Here is a 22,078-nt window from a genome sequence, read left to right as displayed (position 1 = left end):
CTCATCTTAGCTCTTTAGTTTTTCATTTATTCTGGGTTTCATGGAAAAATTATTTTAGATCATCTCATTTTAAACATTTTTAGGTGTTAATATACTTTCAACAGAATAGAAATAATTACCATATGGCTGCAAAATTTGCCATCTGTCCAAACACACTAAAAGACAATTAGTCTGTGTAGTCTGTTTATCAATCTATAAGTGACAATATTCAAAGTCCTAGTAATGCTGCTTGCTGATAGTATAAGTTTTCATTGGCCTACCTGTCCATCCTTATTATAATCAATATGTAAATGAAATGGAGAAAATTCCTACAGCTATGTCCTTCTCCCTAGCCCAAAGGAAAAAAAAAATCTGCATATATGTAAAAACTTGACAAAATATTCAGTATTGATAAGTGTCAGCATTTCGTTTGTACTAATGCATTTCTGTTTTATAAAACAAATCCTAACTTTCTTTTCAACTTCAAGTTCACAGCCAAGAAATATCAGCAGGTCTCTGTGCTCTGTAGAACAATAGAATTTAATAATAGATTCTGCCCTGTTACGTGCAGAATCAAATCTGAAAATCTACAAGTTGGAAAGACATGGTCAGTAGCATCATTTATCTAGGGTTATGTATAAGCTTGTTTTAGTCCTTCAAGGTACCTTGTCTGGGTTTTAAACACTGAATAGATCCCTTATTGTTCTTACTTGAAGTACACTGATCTGTAGTACATGCGGAACTATTTTTTGAAGCATATTTAACTGTGAAGAACTAGGGCCAAGGTTTAAGAAAAACAACTAGTGATATTGTTGCCCAATTTGACCCCTTGGAGTGGTCTGATTTTCAGAAACTGCTGAAAATCAGGTCCCTTCGGGTAAGTCTACGCTGTAGCTGAGTGGTGTGATTCCGTGGTTTGGACAGATTCATGCAGGCCCAAGCAGCTGCTTGTGCCGTAATATCTACAGTGCTATTTTTAGTGCACTAGCTCGAGTAAGCTAGTAAGCATCTGTCTGTCCATGCAGGAATCATGCCTCCCAGCTACAGTATAGACATACCCTTTTGGTGCCTAAGTTGGGCACTCAAAATCACAAGTTCATTTTTTTTTAAAGCTTGGGTTTGATTTCTGATGGATAATATGGATTTCTAATAATACTGTAACTTGTGCTCTCAGTTTTCTCCATGATACACCTAACTCCATTAGTCTGTATAATACAAATTAATGTCTTTTGTTCCACTACTTTTCTGTCAAGTCACAGTGGGATTCTACCAGCATAGGCATGGAAATCTTGCACATCTGACAAGCCATCCTTTCTGGAGGTCAGGAGAATGCCAGAGGATCCACAGTTACGTGCAAATGCTGTTACCAGTCCTTTATACTCATAATAAATGTGCATTTCAGAAATCTGCAGTGCAGATCTGATGGTACCAGATGGTCTTACATTTTTAAAGTTTGTCATCTTTGAATAAGCTAATGTCTAGGAGCTCGAAGTTTCAAGATGTATTTTTTTAATATGTAACGGGGGGGGGGAGGGGAAGACCCATCTTTTGTAAATAGAGTGAAATGTTGTAAGTTACTTTTTTTTTGCTGTAGGGATGGGAACTCCTAACTGTGTCTATGGCTGGTTCTCCTTTCTCCCAGCTCTTCATGCGGTAAAACACCCCAGAGTATGTTGCCTCATGTACTGTTGGTTCCGCTGGTCTCTGTCTCTGAGGCACCTATTTTCACCTGCTAAAGCACTTGGGGATTGCTGCCCATATTTTCCTAGAAAGCATTGATGCAAGTGCAGTTTGGCAGCATGGTAGATGCAGATGCACAAATAGGTTTGACACAGGAATAGTGTTTGGGAGGGAAAAAAAGCTGTTTTGTGAACGTAACCGTGCATTTTGTAACCAGGTCTGGCGAGTGTCGTGAGTTGGCTGCAGAAGCATGGCTGTATGTGTAGTATACCCAGGCCTTTACTCTCCCCTCCCCCTTTTGGTATGGTTTTGTGTACATTATTTTCAGGAATTTTTGTCCTCTAGTTAAGGTGTGCTAGAAGAACCCTGCTAGTTGCAGCCCTATTTATACATGGCTGAACCATAACTAACCTGGTTCTGCTTTCAGTGTTCGTTATGTGCATTAAAAATCCATTCTGGCCATCGGTTTGTTCATCAGGACCACGAAATAGAGGAATTCCATATAATGGCCTTTGAAATTATGATTGATGGAATTCCTTATTTGGCGCGTTAGGCAGTAATTCAAAAAGAGGTATACAGCTTGTTCTTTAAACTGTGAGCTGGTTGAGATATTTAGTCATATTTTAAAATAAGTGGAAGGCAAGCCTTGAGAGAGAATATTTGAATAGTATATGAAAAAGGTATATCAGTAATTACGTGCATGGGTTAATGCACCAAAGTACATCTTTGTTCAAGGCTCTGTGTAGTTTTATGACATTTGAAATCGTTGAGCCTTTGATTATTCTATTCTGCAATAGCAGTACTTTGACTGTATTACTGATTAAAGTCAAGTTTTCAGATTCACTTATACAAAGATAACATAATCTAATGTTTTAACTTTAATATGCAAAGGAACTAAAAAATTCCAAATGTCAACACATTGCCTTGGGGAATATCAGTGGATTTGTCCTCTCTAATGCCCCCAGCCCCATATTAATTTTTCAGACTTCATAAATGTTAGTAATATTTTGGAGTTCGGTTCTGAACTTTAATCTGGTTTTTGTTTTGGCTTTTTAATAAACATCAAACAGTACATACAACCTGAAAACATTCCCTGCCTAGCACTGAGCATTCATCCCATTGACTCAGCAAGCCTCCAGAAGGACATTCCTGGTATTGAATGATGGCAGGGCATAGTATGCTGTGCCTATACTATCCTTTTTGTTTAAAAGTTTCCTACCATTGCTAACACTTGTTCAGCTCCACCAGTGGTAGTAATGGTGAGTGTGCAGGTAAGGGTCTAGGTATTTAAATTGTCTGAATTTGCACTGAGCTGGTCTATACAACATTGTAGTAAGAATACTGGCAGTCACTGACACCTTATCTACCTCAGCACTTCCACCATAGTTAACAACCATGGCAAGGCCCTGGAAGGACTTTGAACTTGTATTGGTCTCCTTAGCAGAGACGAAATGGCAAGTGCTGTGAGAGATTTTAGATGTGTGTCTCCGGCTGTTCTGCCCCTGTATCTGTGCCTGCATCCTAAATTCCATGAGGGATAAGCACCTAAAAATATGTATGGACTTGGTTACCCTGTTTGGACATGTGTCTTACCTATACCTTAGGACAGTGGTCCCCAACCTTTTTCGTCTGGTGGGCGCTGGGCGATGAGCCACCGAGGACCATGGCCAGTGGAGGAGCATCCGCCGAAATTCCGCCGAGAAGCAGCAACGTCAAGAGGCGTTGCTGCCGAAATGCCGCTGAGAAACAGCAACGTCAAGAGGAGTCGCCGCCGAAATGTGCCGAAAATCAACGGCATTTCGGTGGCGACGCCTCTTGATGACACTGCTTCTCTGCAGCATTTTGGCGGATGCTTGTCTGCTGGTCAGTATGCAGGTGCAGATAGATGCCCTGGCTGGCGCCATGTCGCCCGCAGGCATCACATTGGAGACCACTGCCTTAGGAGATGTTAGTGAGCTATATTTAGGGAATTTAGCAAGCTAGTTTATAGATTTGCGATTTACTATTTGTCTGTTTTTTCATTTTTGTTTTGTTTGAGGAGGATATTACCAAGGGAAATAACTTGTTATTCACTTGTTAAGTGAGGTTTATTGCGACGCTGAAGCATAGGCCCAGACTCTCTCCCCAGTTCTGGTTTCTTTGGGCTGCTCCAATAATATAAAGAGTTGGAATTTGGATGTCTGTCAACTGAGAATTTCCCTGGCATAGTGCTATTCCCAAATGGCATGAAGCTGGTATCATGTGCTTGAGTCAGACAGAGATTCAGGCAATTATAACTGACTCCCTTGTGGACCCTCCTCTGCTGTCCTGAATGGATCTTGGCTGCAGCAGAGAACCAGGCCTAGAGCATTACAGAGCAGCCTGCAAGGTGGAGAGTTCATGAATTGGAAATAATTTATCCTCATCCCACAAATTAGTAATCCTGACAGATCATGGCTTTTATTTAATGCATGCAATCAGCCTGCTGAGCCAAAGAGTTGTGGAATGTAGCAAAGAGGGTGCTGTCTGGATTCTGTTTAGTTAGGGTTGTCTTAGCATCACAGCATCAGTTGCAATTAAAAGCTAGGTTCCTTCCTTTTTACTTTCTTGGCATATCAGATCAAGATTTTATACTTCTAATTAGCAAAAAAAATACCCTGCAGTGAAACGTGACAATAGAAAACTTTAACATCAGAGTGCCACAAATGAGATTGTACTCTCTTAGGAGTGAGCACATCTAATAGACATGAACATGGTTGCCCACCTACCATGGAATTGCAGATGCTCCTTGTAGTCCCCTATGTGTTAACAGGACCTCAGTTGCCATATATGACAATCTGGGTAGAGGACTCTGTATGTGCACTAACAAAGAGGGAAACAACCATAAAGCCTAATCCCTTCTTCCTCAGCTGTCTGGCATTTGAGTTTCTCTCCCGTGTCAATGGAAGGCTTTGTGAAGATTTCACAGATCTGTACCAATGAACCAGATTTTAGAGCTTTTAAAGCAGTAGTTTGTTTTCTCAAGATTATAAACATATTGTGTCTGTAAGAATTCTCAAAGATACACACAACAGTTTTTCACAGGCTTGTTCATCAAGTAATAAAAATACTTCGCAGTTTTTTGCTCACATACTGTACTTATTTTTTATTTCAGGGAATCGTACCTGTAGAGCATTTCTTTAGTTTCCATTCAGCTCAGCTCAGCTCTTACTCATATATGAGATTTCTTATACAATCTATTCATAGAGCATCTTGAAAAATTAATAATTGTGTTAGAGAGTGCCTGCTAGGCTAAGTGTGAAGCCAGTATATGAATTAAGATGTTTGCATTTAGCTATGTGTTTGAAGCAGGACATCACTATGCAGTGAAATCAGATGCTGCAGTGATTTTCACCCTCTGATGATTTTTATCCTGAAGAACTATGCTTGCTGATTTAAAAAAAAAAAATCAGCTGCTAACTCAAAATCCATTTGATTACCATTTCTTGCTTTAACAGTACGTTCCTCTTTAGCTCATCTGGCTTTTCTCTTTCTATATTATTTCTTGCCTCCAGTATCAGCTGGAGCTATTACAGTTCCTATGCATGCAAGGAGCTCCTGTGCTAATTTCCCTCCCTCTATCACAATAATACTGTCTGCTAATAAAAAAAAATGGAGCTGTATAAATGTGTGTTTTGCATGGATTTAATATCTTCAGCATGCTAGTTAATAGCAATTATAGTATTATAAAATGAATTCTAAAGAATTCTGGATTGTGGTGATTTAAACCAGTCATATGACCCTGCAGTTAATCAACACTATTACTGTGTTCAGAACTTCTTTTCACGTAGGTAACCTCTTTGCCATCATTAATAAGCATATAGATCAGGGGAGGGCAAAGTTTTTGGCCCAAGGGCCACATTGGGGTTGCAAAACTGGATGGAGGTCTGGGTAAGGAAGGCTGTGCCTCCCCAAACAGCCTGGCCCCCCCATCCACCCCTTCCCACTTCTCGCCCTCTGACTGCCCCCCTCAGAATCCCCCACCCATCCAACACCCCTGCTCCTTGTCCCCTAACTGTCCCTTCCCATCTCTCCCTCCTCCCCCCCGCCCCTAACTGCTCCTTGGCACCCCACCCCCTATCCAGCCCCCCTGCTCCCAGTCCCCTGACTGCCTCGACCCCATTCATACCACCGCCCCCTGACAGGCCCCCTGGGACCCCACACCTATCCAACCCCCCTATTCCCCATCTCCTAACTGCCCCCAGAACCTCCACCCCATTCAACCACCCCCTGTCCCCTGACTGCCCCCCAGAGCCCCGCAGCCCACTTACCACACTGAGCAGAGCATGCAGAGCAGCATGTCTGGCTGCTGTGCTGGCCAGAGCCAAACACGCTGCCACTCTGGTCGGCAGGAGCATGCAGCTCCGCTGCCCAGGGCGCTGCTTGTGCAGCATCGTAGCTCTGTGGGGGTGGGGAGAGGAGGGAGAGATGGGGGTCACTAGCCTCCCTGGCTGGGAGCTCAGGGCGGGGCAGGATGGTCCTGCAGGCTAGATGTGGGCCGTAGTTTGCCCACCTCTGATATAGATCAATGGAGGAGATGCACTTGAATTTCAGCAGCTGAAAAAGTCACAAATAGGGAAATTCAAATAATTTTGAATTAAAATAATGAAAAAGTAGGTTTTCCCCCCTAATTCCCCTTTTCTGTGTATTGTGTTCCCTCTCTGCTTGTGGCCTTGATTTTTTTTTTAAAGCCCTCCGATTTTGCACCGATTATGCAAATGTGCCATTGTGGGTACACTTTATAGCACATAAATGTCTAAGAACCTGTTTGCATTCACAAATCTACTTGTATGCCCGTGTGCTATAAAGTGCACTTTCAATATTGAGCTTGTATTTGTTTGTGGAGACAAAACATGAGGCTGAAAATAGGCACCATTTTTTCATTCTCTCCCTAGCTGGTTGTGACACAGACCCTTCCCATTCCCCTCCTGAGTTCTTCATGTTACATCCTTCCCCCTTTCTACTCCTCATTCCCTCTGCTTAAGTGTTCTTTTTCCTTCGTCTCCTGCTTTGCTCAGGATTGAGTCTCTCTCCTCCTGGGCTATGCTTTTTTGTTATATAAAACTCAAATGGAAGATTGCTTGAGTTTGCAAACCAAATAGAATTTAATTGGGCCAGAGGAAGAGCCTGGTGGGGAAGCACTGGGAGGGAGCTGCAGCCTGACAAGAAAACTTAAAGCAAAGAAAAAGAGGTTGTTTAAAAATGTTAGTGTCCTGGCCCAGTCATAGGTCAACTGCTCACCTCCCCGGCTTCCTCTCTGCCTCATCAGTTTCTTTACTCCAGCATGATTTATTCTAAGCAATCAATAGAGCTGCTGATTAGTAAAGTCTTATTTGTCAAGGTTTTTAGTTGTTTGGGTGGGGAACATTCTAGTGGTGCTTTAGCCTGTGTTAAATTAACACAAACAAACATTTTCCTGGTTTAGGGAAACATTTGTTTAAAAACTGGCCTGTAACCTTATAAGTGTTACCAAGGAATTGGAAGATCTGAGTTGTATTTCCAGCTTTGCCGTTGATTCTGTGTGTTCCCCATAGCAGGTAGTTTTGTCAATTTGTGTCTTTTTTTTTTTTCCCCCTCATGTGTTATGGAGATATTACCAACATGTAAGTGCTTTGAAATGATATTAAAGGTGTGTTTCACGTTTGTCCCACCCATCCTATGTCCTTGACTGTTCTTCTTATTCTGTGCCATAGAATATTTTGCAATCTTACTCACAGGTTTAAATGTGCATTTCACTTTTGATTGTTAAACATCCTGGCAGCAGACTGTGTAACTTGTGTGAAGAGTCTGATGGAATCTGACTGAGCTGACTTAATTAGTGTATGCCAGTTTGGGGCTGGGAACAAGCTGTTTACTTTCATAACTCTTGCATGCTGTTATTCCTGGTGTGAAGTGTATAGATTTCAAAAGTTTTTGTCATTATGCTGCTGCATTTTGCATTATGGGACTTACTTAATTCGAGTGAGCTTTTTCATGTTTAATTCAAAATATTGCATATGTTTAAAATACAATTCAGTTTAGACATTGGACACCTGAGTCTCTTCAAGGTGTGATGTCAGATATTTTTTAAAAAACAAGTCTCCCAAATCTATCAAATAATCAAGTTAAGGAAGACACTCTTTCTTTTACTACCTAGGGTTGCCAATTTCGATTGGATATATTCCTGGAGATTTCATCACATGACATAATCTTTCATTAAAGAATAATCTTTAATTCCTGGATACTCCTGGCCAGTTCTGGAGGGTTGGCAACCCTACTCCTATCCCTTTTGTTCTCCAGTGAAGAGCTCTGTTGTGGATTTATGAACTTCAGGAGGGAGCAGCCATAGGTTTTCCCACATATCCCTTCCAATATATCTCCATACTGACCTGATACACTTCCTGGTTTTCTAATCTTTGTCAGTCAAGAGAGAGTTGTGGTACCATACTGTGTGTTGCATTCATAATATCCATGAGGAGTAGGATGAGACCATCAAACCTATTTAATTCATGACTTTTATGGCATAGGTCAGGAGTCAGCAACCTCTGGCATGTGTCTCTCCAGGGTAAGCACCCTTGCAGGCCCGGCCAGTTTGTTTACCTGCTGCCTCGGCATGTTCGGTAGACTGCGGCACCCACTGGCCGTGGGTCGCTATCCCAGGCCAATGGGGGCAGCGGGAAGCCCCGCGGGCTGAGGGATGTGCTGGCTGCAGCTTTCCGCCACTCTTATTGGCCTGGGATGGTGAACTGCGGCCAATGGGACCCTCGGTCTGCCGAACCTGCCGACATGGCAGGTAAACAAACTGGCCCGGCCTGCCAGGGTGCTTACCCTGGCAAGCCGTGTGCCAGAGGTTGCCGACCCCGGCATAGGTTGATCTTGCTATCTTAGAAAGCAAGTATCAGTTTCACTAATGATTTCAGTAAGCTTACTGCTGGGCCCTTCGACCCTGGTTTCCAGAGGTAAGACTTCCTTCATTTCTTCACTGCGCCATAAGAACCAGTGAAAAGGCTTATACCATTTCTTAACTATAGTCAAAGATTGAAAAATGTTCAATGTTCTTTTGAACAATGATTAAAGTTTTAGATAAACTTCAGCCTGTGTGCAGAATGCCATGTGTTAAAATAAATAAGTAAATAAATAAGAGAGTTGTAGTCATCCTCTTCTCTTCTCTGTATTAGGGTCAGTGCTTTGATCTTTAAAAAAATTATTACTGGTAGCGGAGGGTGTGAGAGTATGGGAACATGCATCTGTGTACTCACTCACTTGTGCCGGGGTGAAATTTGTATGAATGAGTCATGAAAATACATCGTGTGTGAATATTTGTCCAACTTAGTGTTTGATATAAGGAGATTTAAGTAGCCAAAGATACAGAACCTGCTGTACCACTTATCTCTTCATGAGCCCACTGTGCCAAGGAAGCCTGGGACAGAAACTAGAGGCTTTTGTTTAACAGCTGTTCACGAGCTGAACAGGCATGCAAGGCAGTCAGTATGCAGAGCTGGATAACGGAGCTCTATGCAATATATGGTTGGACTATTCATATTTTTCACAAAAACAACACAAACAATTATTTTAAAGAGGGAGACACACACTTACGGATGATTTGGCCAAAAAGTTTATTTGCTGACCTCTTCATTATTATATCTATGGATATGTTGACAAGGAATTGGGCATGGGGCCTCGTGCTGGGCACTGTTCAAACATAGATAAGAGAGAGTTACTGAGGTCAGAACACTGCATTTCTAGGATGTTAATAATTAACAACAAAAATGTTGTTCTCTAAAAAAAAAAAATTACATAGATTGCTGCAGTTTTTAAATTGAGAGGAGTGGTGACCAGCATCAGGGTCAGATTTGGTGCCTTAATGGTGATTTCATGTTGGTGGAATCTGGCATTTTCCTGAATCACTTTAGCACAGTGTTTCTCAAACTGGGGTCTCTGCTTGTGTAGGGAAAGCCCCTGGCAGGCCGGCCCAGTTTGTTTACCTGCCCCGTCCGCAGGTCTGGCCGATCGCGGCTCCCACTGGCCATGGTTCGCTGCTCCAGGCCAATGGGAGCTGCTGGAAGTGACACGGGCGGAAGGACTTACTGATTGCCGCTTTCAGCAGCCCCCATTGGCCTGCAGCGGTGAACCATGGCCAATGGGATCCGCGATCGGCCAGACTTGCAGTCGGGGCAGGTAAACAAACTGGCCTGGCCCACCAAGGGCTTTCCCTACACAAGCAGCAACCCCAATTTGAGAAACACTGGTTTAGCAGATCAACAACCTTTGCTAGAAGGCAAGTGTGTGAATTGAGACAATCAACCCTACAAGTCCTGCTTACCATGGTTGCGTGTGGTTCTGTGTTAACAGCTTGGTAAATTAATACTTGTAGGCTTCAGTCCTGGAGCTTGTTATGCATGGGTGGATTACTGCAGCCATGTGCTGCCCTACTGATTTCAGTGGGTTCCATATGCATGCAGCATTCTGACTGCAAGCAACAATTTGCAGGACTGGGTCAGACACAGCAAATCATGTCCCAGAACTGGTAGTCAAGGTTTTATCATTGTATTTCGGAGTGAAAAAATGAATGCCAAGGTTGGTATTACTTGTGTAAGAATTTGCCATGCCTGTATCTATATAATTCATAATAAATTTGTACTTGGACTAGTGGGCAAGTGTTCTGAAATTTAGACCAAGTACTACAAAAGGTTTTTCAGCTAAATTTTGATTTTGCAAAGTGCTAACCAGGAGTTCTGATATGATTATCTGAGTTTCAAATGACAGCAGTTTCTTATATACAGAAATCTGAACTGAATAGGGAAGGTGTTGTACGGTGGGGATGATGCGGAAAGGGTGTAGTTGCGTGTTTGTATAGAGCCTTGCATAATAGGGTCCCTTACCTGATTCAGGTCTTTGGTTGCTATCAGAATGCCAAAAAATAAAGAGAGCGAGAAAAGAAATTAGGACATCACCTTAGAACCCATATAACCTATAATCATGTTGTCTCAGTCGTGCAGATTTGTGAATTAAAGGATTTATGTATCACACATGTTAGTTAATTATTTTTTAGCTTTAGTGACAGTTACCAATAACATCTAAAATATATTCTTTGAACAACAGGTGCTGTTTATTTGCGTACTGTGAAAAACATGTGAAGTCCAATGTTCAAAAATATTCCTTGCTATATTGCTTTAAAATAAACCGCAGAAGCTTCAGTGAGGAAGGAATAAACACACATGACGTGTTTACCAGGAAACTTTTCCTTGCTCATCAATCTCTAAACAAAGAGACATTCTTATTGAATAAGAAAGCGGCTGTGTCAAGATGTACTTTATCTCTATTGTTTTCACTTTCTCTATAGATATAGCACAGATTGCATCCTGTGGAAAAAGATTTATCTTGCACAAATATTTTCTTCCTACACTAATTTTCTGGGATAGTGGTCCCTAAAGATGTGACTGTTAAAAAGATCAATAGCAGTCAATGACTTTGCTAAATTAATATATCGTTAATTTTCTTAGAGGAAGGACACACACACACAATAATACTATAGTGAATGTGGTGCTTGTGAATGGAGGTGATTTGACAGAACTAACACCCCACCTCCCAAACTCCACAGAACGTATGCTGTATGGGTGGTCCAAGACTCCTCATTCTGTCTGCAAATATACTTATCCCCAGACGGAAGACCACTTCTTAAAGTGAAAAGGTAGTTATTCTTCATGTGCCCAATCTATCCTTGCCCTCTTGGCTGAGGCAGCCAATAAGCTTGTCCCAATTATCATGGGGAATTTTGTGGGGCTGTGAGATATGGACAGCAGTCCACTAGCCACTGCATTGAGGACACAAGTTAATTTCACATAGTCCAGAGGTGAGCAAACCTTTTGGCCTGAGGGCCACATCTTGGTATAGAAATTGTTTGAGTGGCCGTAAATGCTCACAAAATTCGTGTTGAGGTGCAGGAGGGGGTGCGGGCTCTAGCTGGGGGGTGCGGACTCCAGGGTGGGGCCAGAAATGAATTCAGTGTGTGGGAGGGGGCTCTGGACTAGGGCCGGTAGAGTGGGTGCGGGGGGTAGTGAGGGCTCTGGCTGGGGGTCCAGGTTTGGGGTGTAGGACAGTGCTCCAGGCTGGGACTGAGGGGTTTGTAGGGTGAGAGGGGGATCAGGGCTGGGGCTGGGGTAGGGGGTTGGAAGCAGTGTCATGTCTTCCTTCCATCTCCTATGCAGAGATGCAGCCAGGCAGCTCTGCTACGCACTGCCCTGTCTGCAGGCACCACCCCTGCAGCTCCCATTGGCCACAGTTCCCGTCCAATAGGAGCTGCGGGGGTGGTGCTTGGTGTGGGGGCAGCATGCAGAGCGGAGCCCCTGGCTGCTCCTATGCATAGGAACCAGAGGGGGAACATGCCACTGCTTCCGGGAGCCACACGGAGTGGCCCCCGACCCTACTCCTCGGCTGGAGCACCGGAGCAGGTCAAACCCCAGACCCCACTCCCCAATGGGAGCTCAAGGGCTGGATTAAAACAGCTGGTGGGCCAGAAGTGGCTCATGGGCTGTAGTTTGCCCACCCTGACATAGGCCATCAGACCATTATTGGATCGCAATATCTTTCCTTTATAGCTGACCAGGGACTGACTTAAGCTTGTGACCTAGCTATGAAGAGCTGTAATATACCATTACCTATCTGCTGAGCTAATCAGTCCACAGTGAGTCTCACTTTCATTAGCATGAACTTCAAATTTCTCCCCAAAAGTAAATCTGATTGAACTTGCCTTCCCTCTCTTCCTGCCACATACTGCTGCAGAATAGGAAGGGAGGGTTGATTTTTCATAAACATCCTTCTACATAAGAATGGGGAGTGAGGAGGGCATTAGTTATAGTCTTACACTTTTTATGATAGTTTTTACAGTAACATTTAATGGCTGTGTAAAATACTTAAAAGTAAACATGAATCCTTCTAAATCTTATTAGGAGAACAACAAAAGGAAGAAATGGTAGTAATGAGGCTTGCAGATTGGAGCTATAGGGTGTGATTTTGTACACACCAGCAAGTGCTACAGGAAGACACTTGGAGTACATCTACGCTGCAGCTGGGAGCATGCCTCGCAGCCCAGCTAAACTGACATATGCTAGCTGCGTCTTAGCTAGCATGCTAAGACTAGCAGCTCAGGTGGTGGCATGAGCTAACTCCCTGAATACATGTCCGCCTGACCCTCTGGGTCCATACTCAAGTTTCTAACCCGTCCTGTTGCACAAGACACAATGTCCACACTGCTATTTTTGGCATGCTAGGTCCAGCAGAGCTAGCGTATCTCTATCTAGCCAAGCTGGGAGGCATGCTCCCAGTTGGAGCGTAAACATACCTGTATGTACAGTACTTCCAGTCTGAGTAGTGACTGTCTGTAAATGTAGCACCTTTGTGCTCAAATAACCTTGACAAATTCCTTTTTATGAATTGGTTCTAAAAGAGGATAATATACTCATTTTTGGGATTGTCTCAGTCACAGAACCACAGGATCCCATGTAATAGTGAAGCAGTCTCTTTGCCCACCTAGTACTCTCTTTCAGCAGTATAAGAGAGACTCCTATTTTAAATGCATGTCCTTTAGAAAATAACTTTTCTTGAATACTCCGTTATATAATGCTTTTATAGTTTTATATTGAGCATAACACAGAAAACTGTTGTGCCTTGCATTGTGCATTTTATTTAAAAGAATCCTCAGCACAACATTAACTGTTTTACCAGAATGGCAAATGGAAGAATTGATTCTTGATTCAGATGCCAGAAATCATTACTAAAAAAAAAATTACCGTGTGGGTTTTAAAGTGTGGTGTGTGTTTGTTTCATTCTTTTGCAGCCAGGGCTACACACATGAATCCCTGATATGCTATTAGCTTCAGGGCCCCTTTAATGCAGTTGTTAGAAATCACAAGTAAGGAAATAATTCTATTTGAGGCTTCTGGAATTGTAGTTGCAGCTGTCACTTTGCCATGTGAGAAACAATGTGATGGTGCGAATCTTATTACCTCATGGGAGTTCTGTATATCCACAGTTACGCGTTTGCAATGTTCAAACACAATTTTTTTCTTTAGTAATTTAGCTTCATAGTAGACTATCATAAATGTGTGCCATTCCAGATGCCACAACATATATGGAGGTTGATTTGTTCTTTTCGTTTATCATACAATCAATAAAATCAGTGGGTAGTAGTACTGGAGCCAGATAATTATTATTATCAAGTTTATTATGTTATATGTATCAAAAGGGAATCTTTGTTAAAGCCCAAAGCGGTAGTAGTAATGGAAGGTTTACCTTGTATCAAGTGGCTTTGTGTTACTATCTAATTTTTTCTTTCATGGAAAATTGTCCATATCTAGTACTTGCTATGGTGCACCACTGCAAATCTTTTGGGATCATCCGCAAATAGAAGTATCATCATGTGCCTGGAGATGGCCTCTAGCAGCAAGTACTGTATTACAAAAATCCCGAGCTTAGATGTTGTCTGGAGACCTACAAATTCTGTACCAAATGCAAATGATATAAATAGAAAATAACTACTTTAAATACTTTAATAGTATGTATTTATCAATAGAAATCATGTAAAACTACCTAGAACAGGGGTCAGCAATCTTTCAGAAGTGGTGTTCCGAGTCTTCATTTATTCACTCTAATTTAAGGTTTTGCGTTTCAGTAATACATTTTAATATTTTTAGAAGGTCTCTTTCTATAAGTCTGTAATATATAACTAAACTATTGCTGTATGTAAAGTAAATAAGATTTTTAAAATGTTTAAGAAGCTTCATTTAAAAATAAATTAAAATGCAGAGCCTCCCGGACCATGGCCAGGACCCAGGCAGTATGACTGCCACTGAAAATCAGCTCATGTTCCGCAGGTTGTCTACCTCTGACCTAGAGAGTGATGGGAAACTAATGAGCATTACCAATTCAGGTTCAAGCTTCCTAAGTAATCAAAGAAACCTCAGATATCCAAGTATCTATTAATTATTAGTACAGTGCACAGCAGATGGGCAGATGTATTACCAAGCATGTGGAACTGAAGCTTGCAGCTGATGGCAAATATGACACATGGGTCACAGTGCTGGTTCTTATTGCCCATTCTCACAATTATGCTCCTAGTTTCTTAAGATGTCTGCAGTTTCTGTTACTAGTAGCTTCCTTTTTCTGACCCAGATATATCTTGTATTTCAGTACATTTCCAGACTTCGTCTTTTCATAAAATTTCTAACTTCAGAATTAATATCTACTGCTTACTCATCATTTTGTTGTTGGTACATTATATTTATATATGTAGTCCCGTCTATTGCAGTTAAGACATTGCTTCCTTAGTCGAAAGGCCAGGGTACTGTGTTAAAGGGTCACTGTCTTTCTTAACAAATTTAGCAAGCTTGTGTTTTTCCCTTCTTAGCCTAACCATCAATGATTGCAGGAATCTGGTTCATGAGTGAGCTCTAGGCCTTATAAAAGTCTGGCTCATAGTTCAACATGAGTCTCCAGATAATGTTTTCAGTGTCAGTGCAGATAAAAAGCAAGTGACTATAGACCATTAAAGTGAAAATTTACTTACTGTAAAAATTTGACTGACTGTATCTGATCCATAGGAAACTTTAGACTGGAACTCTTTTAGACATGCTATGTATTTTATAAACCTGAGTCCTGATCCTGCAAACAAACCTATGAGAAACTTTTCACATGAGTAGCCTTTTTGAGCTCATGTGCGCATAGTTACTCAAAACTGTAAGTGTTTGCATGATCAAGGGCATGATACCTTAATGCCTGAACCTGACAGTGACTCCCTACAGCCAGGCAAGTCCTTGCGGCTCCCTGTGGGCACAGCAATTTGTTGTTATCACACATAGTCAGTTGTGGGAACAGGGCTTTGTTTTCAGCTTGTGTGCATGAAATAAAACCACAGCTTGCACTCTTTCTGTATTACCACTAGGAAAGGGATAGATAAGAAGATAGAAAATATCATCATGTCACTATATAAATCCATGGTAGGCCCACACCTTGAACACTGCATACAGTTCTGGTCCCTCTGTCTCAATAAAAATATATGAGAATTGGAAAAGGTGTAGAGAAAGGCACATAAAATGATTAGGGATATGGAACAGCATCCACATGTGGAGAGAGAAGAGACTACGAAGGGGAGGCATAATAGAGGTCTATAAAACCGTGAATGGTACAATGAAATTAATAGGCAGCAGGTTTAGAACAGCCATAAGGAAGTATATCTTCACACAGTGCACAGTCAACCTGTGGAACTTATTACCAAGGGATGTTATGAAGGCCAAAAATACAACTGGATTAAAAAAAATTAGGTAAATTCATGGATGATAGGTCCATCAATGGTTACTAGCCCAGATAGTTGGATGCAAACCTATGCTCTGGGTGTTCCTAAATCCTGACTGCCAGAAACGGAGACTGGACAATGGGATGGATCACTCAATAATTGCCCTGTTCTGTTCATTTCTTGGGAAACATTTTGCACTAGCTGCTCTCAGAAGACATGATGGTGGGTTAGATGGATCATTGGTCTGGCCCAGTTGGCCATTCTTGTGTTCTTACCAACCCTAAGCATTCAGAAGGCCCATAAAAGCCATGATGGTGATTTAAAGTTCACAAGACTCTTATAATTTTAGCATCTCTTTGCCTTTTTTTGTTGTTGTTGAGGTTTTAACATTTTGGTTCTTCAGGCTTTTCTCCATGACCATGATGGCTAGAAATGCATCTTTTTTTAATGAAAGTGGACATTTTTGTGTAACCAGATGATTTCATGTTCAGGGGCTTTAAGAAAAACACCAAATATCACAGGAGGACTCTCTATAGAATCATGAGAGATGGCAATGCTGTTGCTCATATTCAAATTTTTATAAACAGCAACGATCCTGACAATGAAATAAATCATCCATAACTGTAGAATCCCCCCCACCAATACACATACTATTTTTGCACTTAATTTGTTTGTTCATTTATAGTTCATGAATGAAGGGTGCAGTTATAGTGATCACAGCTATCTATTGCACAAGAATGCCTACTTTCTGGCCGAGTGGTTTATCATGAATTGCTGGGTTATGCCTCTACAGTATTCACAGCTGTTTTCTCATATATGATTGAAGATAGAGCCATCTTTGGAATTCTTTCTAGGGTACATATCCAAAGACAGGGAGGGACTTGATAGCTATGATCGTGTTGAGCCCAGAGCTGTGGTCAAGTCTGTGTCCAGAAAGTATTCAAAAATGCCAATTTAACACAGATTTGGTAATTTATTCACTTGATCTGATTCTGAACATAAGAACATAAGAACGGCCTTACTGGGTCAGACCAAAGGTCTGTCTAGCCCAGTATCTGTCTACTGACAGTGGCCAATGCGAGATGCCCCAGAGGGAGTGAAGCTAACAGGCAATGATCAAGTGATCTCTCTCCTGCCATCCATCTCCATCCTCTGATGAACAGAGGCTAGGGACACCATTCTTTACCCTTCCTGGCTAATAGCCATTTATGGACTTAGCCACCATGAATTTATCCAGTTCCCTTTTAAACATTGTTGTAGTCCCAGCCTTCACAACCTCCTCAGGTAAGGAGTTCCACAAGTTGACTGTGCGCTGTGTGAAGAACTTCCTTTTATTTGTTTTAAACCTGCTACCTATTAATTTCATTTGGTGACCCCTAGTTCTTGTATTATGGGAATAAGTAAATAACTTTTCCTTATCCACCTTCTCCACATCACTCATGATTTTATATACCTCTACCATATCCCCCCTTAGTCTCCTCTTTTCCAAGCTGAAGAGGCCTAACCTCTTTAAGCTTTCCTCATATGGGACCCTCTCCAAACCCCTAATCATTTTAGTTGCCCTTTTCTGAACCTTTTCTAGTGCTAGAATATCTTTTTTGAGGTGAGGAGACCACAACTGTACACAGTATTCGAGATGTGGGCATACCATGGATTTATATAAGGGCAATAATATATTCTCAGTCTTATTCTCTATCCCCTTTTTAATGATTTCTAACATCCTGTTTGCTTTTTTGACGGCCTCTGCGCACTGCGTGGACATCTTCAGAGAACTATCCATGATGACACCAAGATCTTTTTCCTGACTCATTGTAGCTAAATTAGCCCCCATCATATTGTATGTATAGTTGAGGTTATTTTTTCCAATGTGCATTACTTTACATTTATCCACATTAAATTTCATTTTCCATTTTGTTGCCCAATCACTTAGTTGTGTGAGATCTTTTTGATGATCTTCACAATCTGCTTTGGTCTTAACTATCTTGAGTAGTTTAGTATCATCTGCAAACTTTGCCACCTCACTGTTTACCCCTTTCTCCAGATCATTTATGAATAAATTGAATAGAATTGATCCTAGAACCAACCCTTGGGGAACACCACTAGTTACCCCTCTCCATTCTGAGAATTTCTCTCTCTCCATTCTGCTCCCACAGCGTGCCTGGTTCATAATTCCCTGGGATGTGTTTAGTTTAGTTATATTGTAATTTTGTTCTAAACACAGTTATTATGGGTCCGGCTCACGTTATTTCAAATAACTAGTGTACATGAATAGAGTATTTATTCCATCATCTGTGTATTTGTAAATGTTGCTGTGCCTGTAAATAAATAAAGCATACAGAAAGTAAACTTGTCAGATTTCATGGAGCATGGAGGAGACTTTATTTTAAACAACACAACGTTAGAAACTTTTTTCTTCTTGTTTTATATCTTGGAGGTACACCTCTACCCCGATATAACACGAATTCGGATATAATGTGGTAAAGCAGAGCTCCCGGGAGTGGGGTGGTGGGGACTGCGCACTCCGGTGGATCAAAGCAAGTTCAATATAATGCGGTTTCACCTATAACGCGTAAGATTTTTTGCCTCCCGAGGACAGCGTTATATCGGGGCAGAGGTGTATATGAGGTTTCATTTACATTACAATGTGTGCTATGGAAATTGAAATTTGAAAGTAAGTAACCTAGCATATTTAGTCTTGGGAGTGTATTCAATAATTTACACACACTAAATGTGTAGTGATGTTGAAATTCTTTGGAATTGAAAACTATTAAGCTATGCAAAATTAAACTGGTGAGAGTGAAGATATGGTGTTGTCATAAACAGATAGCTAAGGGTTAATGTCTCTTTCACCTGAAGCACCTGACCAGAGGACCAATCAGGAAACCGGATTTTTTCAACTCTGGGTGGAGGGAAGTTTGTGTCTGAGTCTTTGTCTGTCTGCCTGCTTTTCTCTGAGCTTTGGAGAAGTAGTTCTGTTTTCTAATCTTCTGTTTCTAAGTGTAAGGACAAAGAGATCAGATAGTAAGTTATATGGTTTCTTTTCTTTGGTATTTGCATGAATATAAGTGCTGGAGTGCTTTGATTTGTATTCTTTTTGAATAAGGCTGTTTATTCAATATTCTTTTAAGCAATTGACCCTGTATTTCGTCACCTTAATACAGAGAGACCATTTGTATGTATTTTTCTTTCTTTTTATATAAAGCTTTCTTTTAAGACCTGTTGGAGTTTTTCTTTACTTCAGGGAAATTGAGTCTGTACTCACCAGGGAATTGGTGGGAGGAAGAAATCAGGGGGAGATCTGTGTGTGTTGAATTTGCTAGCCTGATTTTGCATTACCTCTGGGGGAAGAGGAAAGGGCTTTTTGTTTCCAGGACTGGGAACGGAGAGGGGGAGTCACTCTGTTTGGATTCACAGAGCTTGTGTCTGTGTATCTCTCCAGGAGCACCTGGAGGGGGGAAGGGTAAGGATTATTTCCCTTTGTTGTGAGACTCAAGGGATTTGGGTCTTGGGGTCCCCAGGGAAGGCTTTTCAGGGGGACCAGAGTGCCCCAAAACACTCTAATTTTTTGGGTGGTGGCAGCAAGTACCAGGTCCAAGCTGGTAACTAAGCTTGGAGGTTTTCATGCTAACCCCCATATTTTGGACGCTAAGGTCCAAATCTGGGACTAAGGTTATGATAGTGTAGCTTTGTGTTTCGTAGTCCTACGACTATTAAGAGTGAACTAGAGTATTAGACTATTGTAGTGCTTTAGCTACTTATTAATAGGGGTGTATCTTGTGAAATGAAAGCTCTGCCCGTTTGATATGGAAATAAGTTTGGCAGAGGTGGATTGGGCTTGCCTCTCTCCCCCTGTTATCTGAGCAAACCTTGCAGTGAGATGAAAAGGAGAGCAGCAGAAGGAAAGGATTACGCTCCAGTGAAAACAGCAATACTACCTGGAGTTTTCCTATGCTTTCAGATGTCACCAGCCACTGCTGGAGTTTGAAGGGATTGCACATCTTGGTTTAACATACCCATTCCATTTTTAATAATCAGGAACCAAAGATGGCAAATCAACACTAAATGACATATCTTAGAGACGTCTTGCTCATACTATGTAGTAGCGAGTGCCAGTGCTGTACTCTGCTGTTGGAAGTGTTTTGTAGGGCACATAAAATAACTACATTTCATTCCAATCTGATATTTGGTAAAATGGTGTCTCTATAAACTACAATATGTTTATATAAAAGAGATCTTGGTTTTGCACATTATTATTCTATGTCAGTTGCAGGGTATTTGCACTTGAAATGTGACTAATACACATTAAATATGCATGGAAAATCTGTGGAGGGGGGTATAATTTATAATGGGACTGAATTATTCTCTTACACATTTTGAAGTGAAAGCTGTGTCATGAGTGCAAGTAAGAGCAGAATTTGGCCCTCCTGGTGTACTCCAAATTTGACTGGCTGGTTGTGAATGTGGCTTTTACTTGATGGTGCCAGTTAGAAATTAAAATGTTCATTGGGGAAGATGCATTGTTTTCAGTGTCTGTCTCCTCTTCTCTTTGTCAGTTCTTGCACTTCTCTATAACTCCTCTTTTTTTTCTTTTCCTTCACTGTGTGCTTTACCCACAAAACTAAAACTAGGGGTCACCTGATGAAATTAATACAAACAAGAAGTAGTACTTTTTCACACAACACACAATCAACCTGTGGAACTCATTGCTGTGGGATGTTGTGAAGGCCAAAAATAACTGAGTTAAAAGAAGTAGTAGTAAAGTTCACGGAGGACTGGTCAATCAGTGGTTATTAGCTAAGAGGGCTGGCATGCAGCCCCTTGCCCAACACAGTTCTTAATCTCTGCAAGAAGCCAAAAGTGGAAGATAGGGGTGGATCACTCCAGAATTGCTCTGTTCTGTACAGTTGCCGTGGAGCTCTGGTATTGACTGCGGTTGGAGACAGGATGCTAGACTAGATGGACCACTGATCTGAGCCAGTATGGCTGTTCTTATGTACCCATCCCCTTTATTTCTGTCTCTTCCAAGTCTTTCCCCAGAATATTTTCCCTAATTCTGTTTTCTAAATTGGCCAATCAATCTCTTCATTCCCCCTCACTCCAATATCCACCCTCTTACACACCATCAGCCGTAACTTAATGTTGCATACACACACTCTTGCATGGACTACCAGGCACCTTGATATGCAGAGGACTAAACAGCAGTGAGGTCTCACTGCTCAGAAGTCAATACCATTTGAAAAGGCACGACCTTACCCGTCACCCCAGTGGCTGGATTCCTACCAGGTTGCTGCCCCTGAACATTTTTTGGCAGCTCCATTTATTTTTGTAGATGCCAGCTGGTGTAAGTGTTTTGAGTAAATTGGAATGCTCTCTCCCAAACTCAATCTGCCGCTGCCGCCGCCACCACACACACACAGCGTCCTGGGTGCTGGAGGAGGAGCTTTCTCTCTAGGCTTTCCCTCCCACCCAAAGATTCCTGGCTACCTCAAGACTGGAGGTGGTGAGGTTATCAGCCACTATTTTGGGGGTTTAACTTTCTCAGTAAAAAACTCCAGTGTCTGCCTGTGCGCAAGGTTTCTTTCCCAAGCTGCAAAAGAAGACTGAGTCTTGCTACTTTGACTGCTCCCCAGAGGTTTCTGAATAGCAGTACTGGAACTGTCAGTCTGCAGACTCAGGATACAATGTTATGTTTGTTATTCCCACAGAAAATACAGAGCAAGGCAAACAGGGTGAGGGAAGATATCTATTCCCTGGCTGCGGAGCTATTTAGTATTTTTTTTAAGAGCCCAAGAGCAAGTACTTTAAAGGGCAAATTTCTCTGACTTCCCCATTATGGATAAACTCTCGCTGCTTACTCAGGTGGCAATCTGATATGTTTTAATATGAAGATAATTATTGGCATGGCAGCGAATAGACTCACTCGTATTTGCTTAAATAAAAACTTGACATGTGAGTAGGCTTTAGGCCTCTTAACTTGAGTATTTTATGACTGAAGTAGTCCATGTGTAGCATAGAGAAATGCCCCTTTTTTCTAAATAAGCGCTGCACAAATATTGGCATTTGAAATGAGAGCCAAATTCACATACCTAGGACTACATATAACATCAGTCTCGGAGAGCTACTGATAAGGAA

The 22,078-nt window shown here is 41.6% G+C and overlaps 1 protein-coding gene across 1 annotated transcript in view; it reads left to right on the top strand.

The window, feature by feature from the left end:
• Positions 1-22,078, top strand: part of HOMER2 (homer scaffold protein 2) — a 116,381-nt gene that overhangs the window by 26,557 nt on the left and 67,746 nt on the right. The gene's annotated exons all lie outside the window — the stretch shown is intronic.

The sequence above is a fragment of the Gopherus flavomarginatus genome, chromosome 9 (assembly GCF_025201925.1).
Source record: "Gopherus flavomarginatus isolate rGopFla2 chromosome 9, rGopFla2.mat.asm, whole genome shotgun sequence".
NCBI classification, from domain to species: Eukaryota; Metazoa; Chordata; order Testudines; family Testudinidae; genus Gopherus; species Gopherus flavomarginatus.
This window is presented reverse-complemented; position numbering and strand designations above follow the sequence as displayed.